At 47.3% G+C, this 18,620-nt stretch overlaps 1 protein-coding gene across 1 annotated transcript in view; it reads left to right on the forward strand.

Annotated features, from left to right (window-relative positions):
• Positions 1 to 740: 740 nt before the first annotated feature.
• SYN3 (synapsin III) overlaps positions 741 to 18,620 on the forward strand; it is a 451,497-nt gene continuing 433,617 nt past the window's right edge. The window contains exon 1 of the mRNA XM_061204342.1: positions 741 to 804. The gene's annotated coding sequence lies outside the window, so the exon portion shown is untranslated. The remainder of the gene's footprint in view (positions 805 to 18,620) is intronic.

Raw genomic sequence — 18,620 nt, forward strand, 5'->3', positions numbered from 1 at the left:
CATGGCCCACTCTCCGCTTGCTCACTGCACTGGGCCATCCTAGACTACAGTTCCAGCCTCAGAACCACGGAGCATTTGCTGCCCCCTGTCCTCAATGCTCTTCCTCCAGCCCTGGAATCGCTTTTATCTTCCATCTCCTGGTTCAAAGTGGCCTCCGGGGACCATCCCATTTATAGCATCCCCGGCCCCCTTTCTTATTTAATCACCCCCACCCATAATGCTCACAACAATCTGACATTACCTTTTTATGTGTTTATTTGCATATAGCCTTCCCCAACCCCTACCTCATGCAAAGTCCATGTGGGCGATAAACTTTGTCTAGTTCCCCGATGCACCCCTGGCGCTAAGTGCCTAGCACACGGCCTGAGACATTTGCGGTGGGATTTCTGAAGGAGCCTCTTGAGGGCCAGGGAGGTCAGGTGACTTTCTCAAAGCTGGCTTCCAGGGATTCTGCACTCTTCACACTCCCTGAGGGGCGTCTAGACGCTCTTGGGATGGAGAATTATTACCTTTCTCGGCTGCCCGAGCCGTGTAAGAGCTGAGTCTAGAAGCACTTCTCCGGCTTGAAGAGACGAGGAGCTGGGTGGGAGAAGGCAGGAGGGGCCGCAGGGGCGGAGCCTTCTGTGGGCGGGGCCTGGCTGCCCGAGCCAATGGGGCGCTGCGGCGCGGGGAGGCCGCGCGGCCGAGAGGAGACGCTAGCGCGCAGTGGGGAGCGGAGGTTGAGCTCCGGGACCCGAGTGGATCAGCAGGCGGACGCCGCGGTATAGGCACCCACCCAGCTCTTGGTTCCTGGCGGCTCGCACGGTAAGCAGAGCCCGCAGCGAAGTAGACTTTGTGGGGTTTCTGACAGCAGGGAGTCCCCGCCGCTTCCCGCCGGGGCTGCTGGTAGCGTCCTGGCTCCAGGCTGCGTCCCCGGGCGCTCCGGCTGTGTGCCGCGGGATGCCGGCGCGCGGAGGGGCCCGGCAGGGAGGCGAGGAGCCGCCGCGCCACGCCGCCTCCACGGGCTGCTGCTGCCCGGTCCCGGGGCCGACCCTGGGATAGACAGGTCCTCGTGCGGGGATGCCTGAGGGGCCCGGGAGCCAGAGAGTCTCAGGATAGTGGCTTCCAAGAGAATCTCCACCCAGCGCCGGGGCCCAGGGAAGAGCTTGCGGGTAGCTGGAGACCGTAGGGGCCGGACTTTGCTCTGCCTGGGTCTTAAGACGCCTCCTGACCTGTTGCCCCGGGGCTAGGAGTCAGATTTGTCATGCCATTTCCTATTTCCAGGTCTCCTGGAACTCAGGAAAAAAATCTCAGAGCGGTTTTCTGGCCAAGCTAAGAGCAGAGAGACTAGCACTTTATGCAGCGCCCCGTGTATTTATTCAGCATTTATTGGGTTCCTATTGCGTGCCAGACACTGTGCTAAGCCCTAGCGTCAGGAAGAAGTGCCTTGGAGGAGCTCCTGGGGCTAAGAAGGACAATACGAGGAACAATTACAGTGCGCTGTAGTACAGGGGATGTTACGGGAGGGGAGGGGAGGGGAGGACCATGAGCAAGCCAGGAAGGCGTCCGAGAGAAGGTGACTATTGAGTGGGGGCTGGAGGAGTCGGAGGGTTTGCCAGGCTGAAAGCTGTGTGGGCTGGTGTGTGTGTGTGTGTGTGTGTGTGTGTGTGTGTTTGTGTGATGAGATAGCAGTAATTCCAGATAGATTTTCCTGTGCAAAGGTAAAGAAACTGAAAAAGGCCAGTATCCTGACTTAGAACATCAGATAATCCTATATCAACTAATCAAATAGGACCACAAAAGGTGGGTAGGAAATGAGCTGTTAACATGGCAGGAGCTAAAACATTCACAGACCTTAAAATGCAGCCTTAGACTATATAGAATATTGTCCTGGGGTCAAGAAGGGCAGTGGAAGAATTCTGGCAGCTCTGTGGAAAATGGATGGAGATTGGAGCAGCAGAAAGCTGGTAAGTTGTAGTTAATATTTTGGATGGGGCTGCAAATGCTCTGATCCCTAAAGGCAGCCCCATCTGCCCAGGAGCCCTGCTCCCTGGCTTCCAGGCATGGATCATTCAGGGGATCATTCAGGCAGGGAGATGTTGCCCATGTGATTGCTTGCCTCTGCAACCTGCAGGTCATTTTTATATTGTTTCTGGAGGCTTTGACCTGGACCTTGTCATCAGGGATGCCCCCTGGAAGATTGTGAAGGGTACCTCTGCCTGCCGTTTCTGATGTGGTTTTCCCTTCTCCCTGGGCTCCTCCTTCTGCTTCACAGAGACACAGCCTCAGCTGTTAGAGGCTGTCGTGAAGAGCAAGGTCTTGCCGGGGAGTCAGACCCGAAAGTCACTTTAGCCATGTGTCTTGGGGACATTATCAACCTTTCTGAACCTCAGTTTTCTGATTTAAAAGGAAGTCATCATCCCCACCTGTCATCGGTTGGGTTCCCTGTAAAAAGACTCGGAGGCTCTGAGAATTGTGTGTAGGAGGATTCTTGGGGAATGGTCTCACTCTCCAAGGGAGGGGGTGGTGAGGGAAGCAGGGTGGGGCAGAGGGAGAAGTTGGTCTGTGATGCAGAGAAAGAGAGGCCTCAGTTGATCTTCTGAGGCATGGGGCCAGGCCTTTGAAACCCCATGTTGACCAGCCAGTGGGGGCAGGCTGCCCCCAGGGAAGGGGGCATAACTTTGGCTGTCCCTTCAGCAGGACAGTTCCTGAAACGGAACTCAGCTGTGAGCCATGCATAGCCAACACTCCCAGCAGCCGGCACAAGGGAGTAAGAGGTGCCTCGGTCTTGGAGGGGGACTGAGAACTGTACCACGGCAGCCACCTTACAGGGTGGGTTTGGGAAGTGGCTGAGATGACTGACAGAAGGTGCGCAGTGCAGAGCAGGCATTTAAGAAGTGTTCCTTTTCTCACCTTTAAACTTCTTGCCTGTGCCTGAAAATGGATTTTGGAGTTTGAATTGAGTAGATCAGCTTCTGTGAGGAAAGAACCTTTCATGATAATGGCCACAATGACTACTATTGAGTGTCTGTTATGCATATGCATTCTCTCCTAGCTACCCAGTAATACTCCAGCTTAGGTACTTTTATTCTCATTTTACAGTTGCCCCAGTGTTTTCTAAAACCCAACAGAGTAGGTGTCCTTTTGCCACAAAATAATAACAATAACAACAACAGCAAAAACAATAATGACTTGTTACAGTCTATGAAGTGATTTCATTGGTGGATTGATTAAGTAATTAATAATTAAGTCATCAATGCGCATTGAGTGTCTCCTAAATGGTCGGCACTGTCCTAGGCACTGGGAATACAGTTCCGTCTGTTAGGGGAGACAGAGGCTGACATTAAATGCTTTGATTCCTCCAAAGCAAACATTGAAGGCTGGACCGTTGCATAGCCAGGGTGTGATGGAGAGTAATAGGCTGTCTTCCCAATTGACTCTTTCTCACCCTTCAGTTTCAATATAACCACCTCAGAAAGGCCTTTTGGACCATCCTGTGAAAAGCAGTTCCCCTCTCTTTTACTCCCCCTTCATCACACTTGCTCATACATTTTATTTACTTCCCTGTCATTGGTCGTCCCCACTCGACTAAAGGCTCCAGGAGATCATACATCACTTTATCCTAGCACAGTGTTTAGCATGTATTTATTGAATGAGTGAAGTGAATGAAGGGTAGATCTGCTTAGAAGAGTGGTATCACCAGTAAGAGATATTACACTGAGATCTAAGGGATGAGGAAGATCCAGCAATGCCAAGGTCAAGAGGCAGAGAGAACAGCTTGTTCAAGGACCATGAGGTGGAGGAATGGAGCACAGCATGATTGGAGAGCAACCTGAGATGAATTTGGAGAAATAGATGGGGCCTTGGAAGGCCATGCTGAGCTTGGATTTTACTCAAAGTGCAATGAAAAGTCAGTGAAGGATTTTAAGCCTAGTAATGACCTGGTGTTATAAATACAGTATATAATTGCTTGTTGTCTGTCATGCCTCTGGCAGGCAAGCTCCGTGAAGAAAAGTGCTCAGTAAATATTGCTGAAGTGAATGGATGATGTGGTTTATGCAGCTACCAGGTGAAAAACGGAGTAGGGAGAAGAATGGGATCTTGTCACAAATTGGGAGTTTGGTGAGAGAGGTGTTGGTGTCCTGGCTGCAGGGTAGCAATAGTGTTGGAAAAGTAGAAGAACTGGAGCTGTATTTGGGGTGTTAAATGGACAGGACTCGCTGATACATTAGGTGTCAGGAATATGGGAAAGGGAAGGATCAAGGATGACCCCCCAGGTTTATGGTTCAAGATTGGGTGGATGTCAAATGTCCATCAACAGGGTAATGGATAAACAAAATGTGATAAATACTTACAATGGAATATTACTCAGCCATAAAAAGGAATGATGTACTAATACATGCTACCATGTGAATGACCCTTGAAAACATGCTAAGTGAAAAAAGCCAGACACAAAAGGTCACATATTACATGATTCTATTTCTATGAAGTATTCAGAATAGGCAAACCCACAGAGACAGAAAGCAGGTTGGTATTTGCCGGGGGCTTGTGCAGAGGGGGAAGAAGGCTAAGTGGGGCATGACTGCTCAAAGGGTAAGTGGTTTCCTTTCAGGATGATGAAAATGTTTTGGTACTAGATAGAGGTGGTGGTTGCAGAGTATTGTGAACGGACTAAATGCTACTGAGTTGTATACTTTCAAAAGGTTAATTTTACTTTATGTGAATTTCACCCCAATTACCAAAAAAAAAAAAGGTTGGTGGATGGGAGCACCAGAGAGTGGAGATGCGGAACAGGCTGTGGTTAGGGGAGAAAATCCACACGCTCTCTTGGAGATGGCCTGGAAGACATCCACACAGAGTCTAGTGGGGACATGTGGACTGGAGAAATAAATAAGGGAGTGGTCAGGACTTACATGTCAGCCAGTAAAATAGGTGAAATCTAGGGAGAGAGAGTGTAGAGGAGCACACCTGAGGCTGGATCATTCTTTAATTTGATCCTCGTAACTGCCTATGAGGAAGGTGCCTATGAGGTGTTCTCATTTTCAGGTGAGGAAACCAAGGCCCCCTAAGAATGAACTTGCCCAAAGTCAGACAGTTTGTTCACGTCGTTCCCCTGGCTTCCAGTCCTTTGCCTTTCCCACCTCAGTGTGATGCTATTTAGAACTTCAGCAAAGACCTTCCCTCCCTTCCTCCCTCCTCCCTCTCTCCTTCCGTCCTCCCTCCCTCCCTCCTTTCTTTCTTTCTTTCTTTCCTTCCACAGTCATGATTGAGTACTCACATGTGGCAGGCACTGTGCTGGGCATATGTTGGTGAAGGTAGAAATGGCTCTAATCTTGGGGAATTTACCTAGTAAACAAGCAGCTGCAGTCCACTGATACAGGGCACCATAGGAGCCTGGAGCAGGGGTGTCTCTCCCAGATTTGGGGATGGGAGGAGGCTTCCTAGAGAAAGTGACAGCTAAGCAGAGATTTGTAGCAGAAGCAAAAGAACTGAGCCTGAGAAAGAGAATGATTCTCTGGAAGGTTCATGATCCCTGAACACCTGCTATGGGAATTCCCTATTCTTTTCACTCCCCAGTTCTTCACGTGTTACTGGCATTTTCCAGCTCATCCAGAATGTCTATCTTTTCTATAACCCTGGAGGCAATAAGTAGACAGATAGCTTGGTTTGATTTCAAGTGGAAGCTTCAAAGGAGTAGCAAGGTATGGTGCAAACAGCCTGGCTTTCAAAGCCGGGCTCCATCTCTGAGCAAGTGACGTAGTCTCTGAACCTTCCTTTTACACCTGTGAAATTGAGCCAGTCACATCCACTGCTCAGTGCAGAAAGTAAATGAGATGATGTAGTAACGTATTGGGCACATAATAAATGCTCAGAAAAACGTCGTCTCATTTATCTTTTGGAGAGGAAGCCTTTCTGAATAGACCAGTGGTCTCCACACCCTGAACACTGTTTAAAATACAGAAATCCATGCATCCTCTGAAGAATCTGATTTAGATGGTTTGGGGTGGAACATAGCAATCTGTATGTTTAGAAAGCACCCCAGATGATCCTGGTAAAAGCAAGATCCAGGAACCACTGGCTTAGACCAAATGCTTGTGTCTTTGCTATGATGTACGCGAAAGGGTTAAGCACCTAGAAGCAGATAATGCCTTCTAGGAATTATTAGCCAATGACGGTGCTGACCGGTGATGTAATGCCTTTGGCTGGCACTCTATTGGTTAAGTGTATTGTTTCTCTTGCTTCAGCTGTGTAAGGAGTAGAGCTGGAGCCCAAGGGTTAATAATTCCGTGGCAGCACACAGAGCTATTTTTTCCCCATTTCTCTTCTGCTAGGTGTGAGTGTGTAGCATGGCTCAGCTGGCTGCTGCCTTTCTTCCAGTAAATAGCTGCACCTTCCTCCTTACCTCTTCCCAAGCAGAGCACATGTCTCCATAGTACTACGGAGGGGGAGGAGGAGGGGGGGGATGATCAGGATTGTTTAGGGAAGAGAGAGCCCTTTCAAAGTTCCACGCCGCAGTCTCTCCTTGCCACTGGGGATGGGCACAGCTCCAGATGCTCTGACCCGAAGAGGTCCCACTGGATAAATTGCTAAATGGCCACCTGCTTCTGAGCATTGTTCAACCTGGAGGGATCCTCGGAACCGGGAGGTAAGCCCCGGGTTTTGGAAGGAAGAGTGGACCTGGAGGAGAGGAGCCTTGGGGCAGTGGGAGGAAACAGGCACAGGCCCCATGGAAAGCTGCCCGCACGTGCGGTGTGAGCTGGGCCAGGACGGTCTCCCTCTGTGTGTCTATTTACTCAAGAACACAATGTGGGGCTTGGATTAGGGAGGCACTGGTGGGGAGTGTGCTGGCCAGGCACTGTCCACAAGCGTGCTCTCGAAGTAGCTTTCTGCCAAATGCTTCTGGGAGAGAAATGCTTTTCTCTGGGGGTCTGGGGCAGGAGGGGGGGGCGTCAGGTTAGCACTGTCTCCCTGAGCCAGCTGTCACCCGGGCCCTTCTGTATCTTGTCTGGGCTTCCTCTTCAGTGCTCCCACTCAGCTGAGTGGCCCTTGGTGGACTCTGGGCTGAGTTTTCTCCAGAAATACCTAAATGGTCTCAGGGATTTTTGATTGTGTTTTTTAGGGGGACCTTTGGATCCCTGACCCTTGAGTTATGGGTGTGCCTTCGTGAATTTGGGCATGTTCCTAATTGTCCCATGCTGGAGCTCTTAGGGGTGGTGGGAGGGAGGGAATTCTTTTTGTACTATGACAGTGCAGTTGTGAGGATTTTCCTGTTTGTGTTTAAGGGGGCATGCGTCACTGCCCTGACCTGAGACTTCTCACCTTGCCCAGAGAGGATCCTAATGCAGCATGTCTGCCTCAAGGTGAACAAACTGAAAAAAGTCAAAATGGGGAGGGGAAACGGGAGCAGAGTAACTGGTAAGGGCTGCTAGCAAGAAACTCTACCCTTCATTTCACAGGGAATTCAGGGAAACCTTGCATTTCGTGGCTAAACTATGACGCTACGTCTCTCTTGCAGCCCTCCCCAAAATTGGTAAATAAAAAGTTCCATTGTTTTTATTTTTCAGACTTTGGTTATACATGGAGTGTCCCCAGTTTCTTTAGGGAGAGCAGAGCCTGCAAAGGTTTCTCTCCGTGTCTTGTATGACCCCTGGCGTCTGCCACCCTGTGTTCTGGGTCAGGCTTTGCCTGACATGTAGGTTCTTGGGCAAGTCACTGTGCCTCTCTGAGCCTCAGTTCCCTCGTTGTCAATCACAGAGGTAGGAAGGGGTTGGACTAGCTGACTTTTAGAGCCCTTCCTCTCTGGCTGTCTGTGCTCTGGATCATGAAAATCCTCAGAATCTGAGTCTGTTGATTAAGTGGATTGGGTGTGGGTAAAGGATGTTTGCATAAAAGGACACGTAGCATGTGTCCTCTGGGTGCTGGGGGCTTCACACACATTTTAACTCATGTAACCCTCCCAGTGGACCTGGGAGGAGGTGGGATGAACAATCTAAAGATGTGAAAATCAAGGTTGAAGGAGTTCAGTGACTTACCCAAGATCATCATTCAGTAAATGTTGACACGGGTATTTGTGCTGGTCATTATACTGGGATGGCGGTACATGGCAGAATAATGGGAGGGCTGGAGCTGGAATCCTTATCTACCTTTGCTTCTTTGCATGCTCTTCATTCTACTAGAAATCAGGCACTGATTTTCAGATCGACTAATTCAGCCAGATTATTGTGGATTATCCAGTTTACTGTCTGGGACAGCAGACGGTCCCTGGATCTGAAAGGGACTTTACAATCCTTTGGACCAGGCCCCTCAATTTATATCTGGGAAAATGAAGGTCTGGAGAAGTTAGGTTACATATTCTGTATCACTCAGTGAGTCAATAGATGGCAGGGATGACTCCTTGCCTTAGGTGTTTGAAGTGGTATTATTAGTAAAGAGTTTGTTTAAACCTTCATTTGAGAACTTTGGGATCATTTCAACTTAGTTATTCTTACCTCCAGGCCCTTTTGAAGTGCCAGAGGGTTGGAGTAAGACTCATTGAGCACCTACTGTGCGCTTGATGTTGAGGCAGGTGTTTGAGACACGGATGGGTTTGGTAAGCAAGCAAAGTGGGAGACCTGGTCAGTTTCCCTGGAGAGACTCAGGATGCAAGCTGTGTTTCAGGAGCGTCTAGTTCACAGGTCAGCAACCTTTCCCAGTGGAGGGGCTGCAACCCTGACCTTTTGTCTCCGCATGTGGCTGGCACCTAATTTATACCACTGTAAGAACACTTGCCACATGACATGAGATCTCTGTTCTTTCTCTTCCCGACTAGGCTGCGTGTTTCCAGGGCACAGCTCCCAAAATGTAGGACCTAATCAGTGGAGCCACCTTGTGGGGAGGTGGGTGTCAGTATCTTGGATGTGCAGAGATGTACACCCAGAAATAAAAACCATCAAGTTATTATTAAAAAGGGCAGTGCAGATACATGACTCTTTTCTCGATCACTATAACGTTAAGAAAGAATCATCCTAATACCAGGCTTCAAATATCCTAACGATTATCATAGGAAAGAGGGGTTATAATTGTTCTGCAGGGCTGAAGAGCAAAGCTAGCAGCCATGGGTGGAAGTGGAGGGGAGCAGGCAGCAGGTAAATGCAGGAAGAGTGTGCTGTTGGTAGCAGTGGTCCAGTGGGTAGGACCACTGTCATCAGAAGTGGGTGGTGACCTTCAGGCATTGCTGCCCTGGCAAAGAGTAGCATTTGGTAGTCTCTAATTTCCTTTCTGGATCTAAGATTTCTTGATTACCTATCAAGCAGGAGTGAATGAGAGGAGGCCAGAGGTAGAGTAGAGCTGCATCTTACTCATATTTAGATTCCAAAGCCATAGTGTGGGGTGGAAATCATTCATAACCAAAATACCTTTGAAAATATTTTCACTGCCCCCAAAATTGCATTATACGTGGTTTTTGTGTATGCAACTCTGAACAATAATTCCGATGCCAACTAGTATGTAAAACACTGACCAAGACTAAAAGAAGTCACAAAATGAAATTTATATGCAGTTGTGGGGTTTCATACTGCTCTGTCTTGAAGGTAACTGCAAAATTTCTAACTGGCATAAAGTGGGGGAATAGAGAATTCTCAAGGTGTTCGTGTTTGCTTGCAGGGTTTATGCCATTGTTTTGGATAAACAGCCTATACTACTTCATACATGTAACTCTTTTTAAATGATAATGAAAATTAAATGAGATAATATATGTGGGTACCCTGATCTGAGTTACAGAGCAGACGCTGAGTACACTTTTACTGGAAGGTACTCAGCCGCTTGCTTTAGCAGACTTGCCGATGCTGGTCTTTGAAAAGTTTTAGTGAAGAACCTGGTCAGCTGTGTCCAGGCTGGCATTTCCTACTTGAGGTTGGCATGTCTGTTTGGCTCTCTGGACAGTGCTCACCATCATGCCTCTGACTATTGCTTCTAAAATTCAAAGTGGGAAAAGAATGAGTTGGACGCTACACAGACCTGAGTTCAAAGCACCGGCCATTGCCTGTAGATGTGTGAAACTGGGCATGTTACTTAACCTCTCCGTGTTTGGGTTTTTTCACTTATGAAAATGGGATCCATAGACCCCACCATGCAGGATGGATGGAGGATTAAATAAGAACCTTTAGAGAGTGCCTGGAACATGTAGAGTAGGCGTCCTCTAAGTGCTGATTTATTCCTTCTCCTTGGAAGGGTGTTGAGGAGAGGTGGTATATTTTTTTTCTTTCTTCAATCTCACCTCCAACTCCTTTGCCCACATTAGTAGATGCCCACTTCTAGATGGCTTTTCACAAGCCCGTAGGAAACCCCATGTGGCATTACTCTAAGAATGAGTGTGCTTACAGCCTTGCCCTGTCCTAGCTCATCCTCATGCCAGTTGCCTAACCAAGCACCCAGAAGGCTGCATTTAGGGCGATGTTGAGCTTAAATCATTTTTAAAGCACCAATAGCTAACTAAATATTCTGGGCTGGGGCTGCTTTTCTCAGAGGCCAAGTGGGCAGGTGATTTGAGGGATGCTACAAAGAAGCCAAAGTACGTCTCCAAGTTCAAAGCATTGGGAATTCCATCATTGAATATTCATATCTTGGGTTTATTCATTAATCATTTAACAAATATCTATGGAGCTCTTATCTTGTGATAGGCAATGTCCTAGATGCTGAGGATGAGTGGTACAGACAAGATTCCTACCCTCATGGATCTTAGATTCTGGTGGGGAAACAGAAAATAACCATAAAGCACACCCAGTGAGATGTCAGTTAGTGATGAGTGCCATGAATTAAAATGAAACAGTATAAGGGCAAGGGAAATGCCATTATAGAAAAGTCAGTTAAAGAAGGTCTCTCTGAGAAGTTGATATTTGAGTAGAGGCATGAAGGAGGTTTAGAAATGGGTTTTTGGAAATATCTGTGGAAAAGAATTCCAGGCAGAGGAAATAGTGGGTGAGCCTCGGGGTAGGTAGAGAGGCACAAGAAGGGAGAGTTTGAGAAGATGTGACCTGAGAGGTACCTGAAACCAGATCTGGTGGGGACTCATGGGCTGTGGAGAGAAGTTTGGATTCTATTCTAAGTTGGAGGTTTCGAACAAGGCGGTTACAACATGGTTTGACTTATTCTTTCAACTCATTTTATTTTTCTAATTGCCATATGATAAAATTGACTTTGCTTTGGCATAGAGTTCTGTGACTTTTGACAGATGTATAGATTCATAGAACTACCAACACCTCAGTGAAGACACAGACCAGTTCTTTCCTCAAAAACCTCCTTCCTGCTATCCTTTTGTAGCCACAAACACCCCACTTCTAACATATGGCGACTACAGCTGTCCTTTCCTTCACTACCGTTTTGTCCTTTTGAGAATGTCATATAAGTGGAATCATACAGTATGTAACCTTCTGAAGGCTGGCTTCTTTCCCTCAGCATAATGTCTTCAGGATTCATTCATGTTGTTGGGCGTGTCAAGAGTTTGTTCATTCTTATTGCTGGCTAGTGTTCCATTGAATAGACATATCACAGTTTGTCTATCCATTCACCCCTTGAAGGACACTTGGGTTCTTTCCAGCTTTTGGCAATTATGAATAGAGCTGTTATAAACATTTGAGTCCAGGTTTTTGTGTGAACATACGTTTTTGCTTCTCTAGGGTAAATAAATACCTAGGAGTTGGATTGCTGGGACATATGGTAAATTTACATTCAATTTCATAAGAAACTGCCAAACTATTTTCCAGCATGGTTGTAGCATTTTGCATTCCCTTCAGCAGTGTATAAAAGTTCTAGTTGCTCTGTGTTCTTGTCAGCACTTGGCATTTTCAGTATTTTTTATTTTAGCCATTTAGTGGTATCTCACCATGGTTTTAATTTGCATTTCCCTAATGGCAAATGATGTTGAATATCTTTTCATGTGTGTTTTTGCCTTCCTTATATCCTCTTTGGTGAAGTGTCCATTCAGGTCTATTACCCGTTTTTTAAGTTGCTTTTGTGTTTCTTACTCTAGAGTTTTGAGTATTCTTTGTATTTTCTGGATATCAGTGCTTTCTTGAATATGTGATTTGTAAATGTTTGATTTGTTTTTAAGGAATCATTCTGAATGCTTTGTGGCAAGGAAGTTGTAGGGGACCAGGGTCAAACTGGAAGGATCAGCAAGTGGACCATTGCAGTAGTCCATGGGCAGAGATGATAGTAGTTTGGACTAAGGTCATTGGGGTAGAAGAGGTGAAAAAGTGGTAAAAAAAAAAAATCTTTTGAAGGTAGAACCATCTGAACTTGGTGATGGATGGAATGTGAGGGAAAAGAGGATTCAAGGATGGCAACATTGCTGGAGGTGCCAAGAATTTAAATATGATTCAGGCATGTTCTCTGCCCTCAAGTAGCTCACAGTCTGGTGAGGGGAGATGTATTGTAAGTAGTTCACCTGGAATGTGACCAGGTGTGCTCTCAGAGTTCATGTGAAAAGTCCTGGGGGAGCCCAGGTGACAGAGAAATGGCTAAGTGTAAGTTGTGCAAGGCCAGCTCTCTGGGAAGCCTCTCTAAACTTTAGTGTGTATTACAGTCAGTTTGGGAGGTTGGTAACAGTGCAGCTGACTGGGTTCCCACCCCAAAAGTAGGAGGTCTGTGGTCAGCAAGCACCACAAATCATTCTGTGTCAGTGATTGGCCGACCACACTATGAGAACCTCTTGGGGGAGCTAGCTGGGGTGACTTCACAGAAGAAGTGATGTTTGAGGGGAGGTGTCAGTGTTTAGCAGGAATTCTGACTTGGAGAAAGCTGGGGAAAGGGCAGCCAGGCAGGGGGAAAAGCAAAAGCAGAAGCTTGGAAGTGATAGAGAATGGCTGGAGCCAAGAGGAAATGTAGGTTGGTGATGATGATGACTATGGTTGACCAAACAGTACATGTCTGTTTGGTGATGGGTGGGAGTCATGTGACTTCCTGCGCTAAATGAGTCTAAAGGGATTGCAGCAACTCATCAGCTCCCTCTTTACTAACAAGGGGCCTGCCACAGTGAAAGGTACCAAGCAGTCCAAGAGCGGGGTGTGCAGAGGGCCTGCTGTGCTTTCAAAGTCTCCTGTGATGCAGCGCCTTTGAGGAAAGCTATGGCTACAGTGAACGAGCTGGCTGGGGTGGAGTATGCAGAGGTTTGTGGCAGGATGCCCTTTACCCAGTCCTACCCTGGGCCTTCCTCAAAGCTCACAGACTCTGCATCTCCTTCCTACACATACATCATCCTGCCTGCTTTCCAAGGATGCCAGAGCCACATCTTCCTGTGGCTTAACTACTAATTCATCGCACACTCGCTATGTGCCAAGCCTCGTTCAAAGCACTTTACATGGATTAACCCATTTCATTCTCACAACAAGCCTATGGATGAGATAGAATTATTATCCTTGTTTTAGGATGAGCAAAGTGAGACACAGAAAGATGAATGACAGGCCCAAGGTCTGGGAAATAGAAGAGCTGGGATATTAACCCAGGTCGTTTTGACTTCAGAACCCATGCTTTTAACTATTATGCTGCATAAACCCTCCAGGGCATCTTCCGAGTATGAGGAGAAGTATTCAATAGTAGTAGCAGCAATAACACACATACAATAGTTACTGTGTCATCATTGTTTTATTCTTAGGGTTATTCCATGTAGGGACTATTTCAGTGATAAAGTTTTATGTTATGAAGATTTTTCTTTTCCGATTTTAGCCTTTAGGTTAAAACTTACTATTTTTATTCTTTCTTGTCTGGTTAATAAAAACCAGTATGGTATATCTTTTTTGAGGTTTGAAAGAGCAACATAAAATGTTATAATACATGATGACCCTAAAAGTTGTTGTTATATGTGAAACTGTTCACCATTATACTAGATGACCGTAGATTATTATGTATAGAGTTCTTTTAAATCTGTCTTTCCGCTTCAAGTAGCCAGTGTACTTTCCTCCAGCAAAATTCTGATTTGCTGTGTGTGTTTGGCTGAAGTCAGGCAAGGCAAATTACCCAATATACATGCATTGTTTCCTAAGGAAGAATCAGTATAATCTGACTGAAGAGCTTTTCTCCTTTTGTAAAGTATAGAAAAAGGTGCTGTAAACTGGTGGGTCTAGGGCCTTTTCTTCCCTTATTTCAACTGTGTTGTTGTCTTAGGAGTTCTGGTTGCTATAACAAACTACCATAGACCTAATGCTTAAACAACAGACATCATTCCTCGCAGTTCTAGAACCTGGGAAGTCCACCATCAGTGTGGCTGGGTTCCGTCAGAGGCTGCTTCCTGCTTTGCAGATGGCCATGTTCTTGCTGTGTCCTCACTGGGTGGAAAACAGGGAGAGAGGACGTAAGCTCTCTCTTGTGTCTCTTCTAATAAGGGCACAATCCCATCATGAGGGCTCCACCCCCATGACCTAATCACCTCCTAAAGACCTCATCTCCTAGTACCATCACATTGGAGATTAGGGCTTCAATATGTGAATTTGGGGGGGACACAAACATTCAGTCCATAGTAGTTGGGTGGTTGAATTTGCTGCCTAACCAACCCCAGGCAGGAGTCATCCCATTTTACAGAAGAGTCTAGTTAGGAATCTCGACTAGGAGTCAGGCTAGACTGACAGACAACACAGAAGGAGAGCTACATCATCTGGGAGAGTTTTGAAGTTTCCTGAGCAAGGAATGTCTGAGCTGAATTTTGAAAGATGAATGGAATTCACTAACCCCATGGGATTGGGGGGAGGGGGGCGCTTAGAGGAGAATAAAAGAGGATGGTATTCCAGGAGGTGGAAAAAGCATAGGCAAAGGCATAAGACCACGTGGGAGGAAAGCAGATAGGAGTTAGCGGAGATAATGTGAAAGGGTACCATGGTGGGAGAGGAAGCTGGAGCTTCAGCTGGCCGGGCAGGAAGGGTCTCAGAGCTGCATGGAAGAGCTTGGATATACATCAGGGAGCAATTGTGGTGTTTAAGCAGGGCAGTGACATGGTCAGATTTGTGTTTAAAAAAAAGTCTCTGACACTGTATGCTATGGAAATTGATTTGGAGGAGACCTAATTGGATACAGGGAGACAGGAAGGAGGGTTTTACAGTGGTCCATGAAGGAGATTGTGCATGTCTGAACTGGAAGTTGAGGGAGACGAAGAGAGTGGCAAAGCATCCCTTTCATTCATTCCCACACCCAGAACAAACCCCTTTGCTCTATTATGGGACTGTGTGGAGGTGAATCCGATACAAGCCCTGTCCTCAAAACGTTTATAACATAGGGACATTGAAGAAACCATTGACAATACAAGAGGTGGATTCACTCAGTTTCTTTGACTCACAAATATCTTTTGAACGCCTACCATGTGCCAGCCCTTTCTGGTGGGTGCTGGAGATGTAACAGTGAAAGAAAAAAACCCAAATCTTTGACCTCATGGGGACCACATTCAAGTTGGGGGGCAGCAGAGAAACAATACACTACAAAAGTAAGATATGTAATATGTTGGATGGTGATAGGTAATTGCAGAGAAAACTAAAGCAGGGAAGGGGAAAAGGAGTGTTGGGAGCAAATTTTTAAAAGGGTATTTGATTAAAGGGCTAAAGGAGGCAAGGGAACATTATCATTAATATACAAATGTGGAGGCTGAAACACCTGCCTGGAGACATTGTGGTTATAGCAGCATTGAGCATGGGCCTTGGGGCCAGACAGACCTAAATTTGAATCCTGGCTCCATCCCATACGGGCTGGGTGACTTTAAACATGTCATCTCACCTCCTTGAACATGGATTTGTTTATCCATATAATGGGGTTGGTGACACCCATCTCCCAGGACTGCCATGAGGCTGGACAGAGACCCTCACTGCTCAGCGTGGAGCCTGGCGCCCTGAAAATGCTCATTACATGGTTCATATTGACGATGGCGGGAATGATTCTGGTGGGGCATCGCCAAGGCTTTATGGGAAGGGGGCCCTGGGAGGTGAAACGGGAGTCTTGGAGCAGGATTGCCTTACCAGGGCTCTTCTGCTGCGGGCTCTACAAAACAGAGTCCTGGGGCCCCGGGGCCGAGAAGCAGGAGAAGTCCCAGAGTAGCCCCGGGTTTCCTCCAGCAGCTCAGGGGTCCTTCACCATCTTGGCTATTCGCAGTACGATCCAGGGAGGGGAGAAAGGCTGAGTTGTAGCCTGACTCCTAGTCGAGATTCCTAACTCGACTCTTCCGTAAAATGGGATGACTCCTGCGTGGGATCAGTTCTCGGGGGCTACGGGATCACTCGATTCCTCCCTCCACCCCTAATCCCCCTTCTCCAAAAAAGAAGATGCTGCAGCACTCGGGGCAGGGGAACCATGGGGCTGATGTCATGCCACGTTCCGAAGCCCTTGAAGGCCTCCGCCTTTCCTGAGAAGGATTCTGTCCCCAGGCAGGTCCAAACCCCCTGGGAAAGGATATGAGAAAACCTTTCTGTGATTTAAAAAAGTAAGTGGAGGGCTTCCCAGGTGGCGCAGTGGTTGAGAATCCACCTGCCAATACAGGGGACACGGGTTCGAGCCCTGGTCCGGGAAGATCCCATATGCCGCGGAGCAACTAAGCCCGTGCGCCACAACTACTGAGCCTGTGCTCTAGAGCCCGTGAGCCACAACTACTGAGCCCGTGTGCCTAGAGCCCGTGCTCCGCAAGAAGAGAAGCCACCGCAATGAGAAGCCCCTTCGTTGCTCACTGCAATGAAGAGTAGCCCCCGCTCGCTGCAACTAGAGAAAGCCCGCGTGCAGCAACGAAGACCCAATGCAGCCAAAATAAATAAATAAATATATTTTTAAAAAGAAATTTAAAAAAATAAAGAAGTAAGTGGAGGTGAAAGAGAGCATTGGTGGGCGTGAAGGGGAGTCCAGCTTATCTTCAGCAGTTTGACCAGCAGGCGCAGCAGAAACGGCTGTTTTCTGCAGGAGCTGGAGGCCCCCGCCGCCATCTCCATGCGGACTGCGCAGAAACCTCCCCTTGCCTGCAAGTGACAGCTGGAGAGGACCGGGGGGCTGCACTCTGGAAGGAGTCGGCAGCGGCTGCCTGGGGATGTTTGGGTGGAAATCTGATGCCGGGATAGGAAAGCTCTGCTTCCCTTGGGCGCTTCCCTCCACCTGTCACATGTCATCAACCATGAGGTATCATAGCGCCTGGCCTAAGGGGGCATTACTGCTGCTTGGCTAAGGCCAGCTACTTCCCCAGCTCAGTTGTTCCTAAAGAGGGAGGAGGGAGGAGGAGAAACAAACAGACAAAACCCGTGGTTAAAGGCCTAGACTGTGAGGTCAGAGGAACCTGATTAGAGTTCCGTACCTTCCCTGCTGTGTGACCTTGGGCAAGTTACTGAACCTTTCTGAGCCTTGGGTGCTTCAGCACTAAAATAAGGATACTAGAACCTTCCTCATAGGATTATTAGGAGTATAGGAGAGAGTGAGGGTACAGGTAAAGTGCTTAGTTGAGGGTCTGACATGTAGCAGGAAGTCTGTCCATGTTGCTATTATCAATATAGACTGACAAGTATTATTAGAAATCAGGATAAAGGAAGGTAGAGAAAGAAACCACTTTTCTGTGTCTGGTTCTTTCTGTTGAAAGTGAGAATCAAAGATGTGCATCTGAGTTCTTCAGCTCTGAGCTCCTCCTTTTACCAATGGGAGAAGCCCCTGGGTGGAGGGGTGACGGAATGACTTGCCTAGGGGGATGCTGATGGATGCTGATAGTGTGGGATGAGGAGCCAAATCGTCTGGGCCCAATCCTGACTCCACACTGAACCACAGTGACAACTGGGCAAGTTACTCTACCTTTCTGGTCCTCTGCATGGAAAGCGGATAATAACGAAGGATTCCTATTAGCACTAATTGATTGAATATATAAACAGGGCTTAAAACAGCACCTGGCACATAGGAAGCACTATATAAATATTATATATTTATAATATTGTTGCTATCGTTACTATTACAGTTATTGTATTACTATTAATATTATTGCTATTAGTTGCTACTATTATTGTTATTATTACCATTACCATCATCATCATCATCATTACTGTTAGGGTCACACAGGGAGCCAGGGGCAGTAGCTACTACCTATTTTAGCAAAAATCTGCATGCTAGCCTTGCCCACACCTGCTTCTTTATGTGAGCATGAGGCTGCCTGCCAGCTTCTCTAGCCTGCAAGAGGGGACTGTATCCCCATAACTGCAGCTGAGCCTGCTGTTCCAAGAACTTTCTGAGCCAGTGCTCTCCAAGGTGAAGGTCACTGCAGAGTCTGCCCCAGAGTGCTGCCTAGTAGGTGCCAGGCTATCAAGGAGCACCCCATTGATGTTGGTGCCCGGGTTGTTGGGAGGAGGGGGGCCAGCAAACCAGGGTATCACAGTGGTTGAAGGGCTACATCTGGAGATAGACTAGACTGATCTAGAGCCAGGATTTAATTTTGCCCCTTGCCCAGTACATGATGTCCTGCCAGTTGCTGAAGCCCCTGAGCCTCAGTTTCCTCATCTGTAAAATGGGGCTAATAGTTGTATTTGCTTCACAGGGTTATGTGAGGATTAATGAAATGGTGCTCTTAATTAAATTAGCTCAGTGCTTGAGCAAGCAGTCAGCCACATGATGGTTATTAGTATTTTTTTATTTAGGAGAAAAGTACTCCCCAGAGAGGGGGAAGTGAGTGGCTA

This window comes from Eubalaena glacialis, chromosome 11 (genome assembly GCF_028564815.1).
Source record: "Eubalaena glacialis isolate mEubGla1 chromosome 11, mEubGla1.1.hap2.+ XY, whole genome shotgun sequence".
NCBI classification, from domain to species: domain Eukaryota; kingdom Metazoa; phylum Chordata; class Mammalia; order Artiodactyla; family Balaenidae; genus Eubalaena; species Eubalaena glacialis.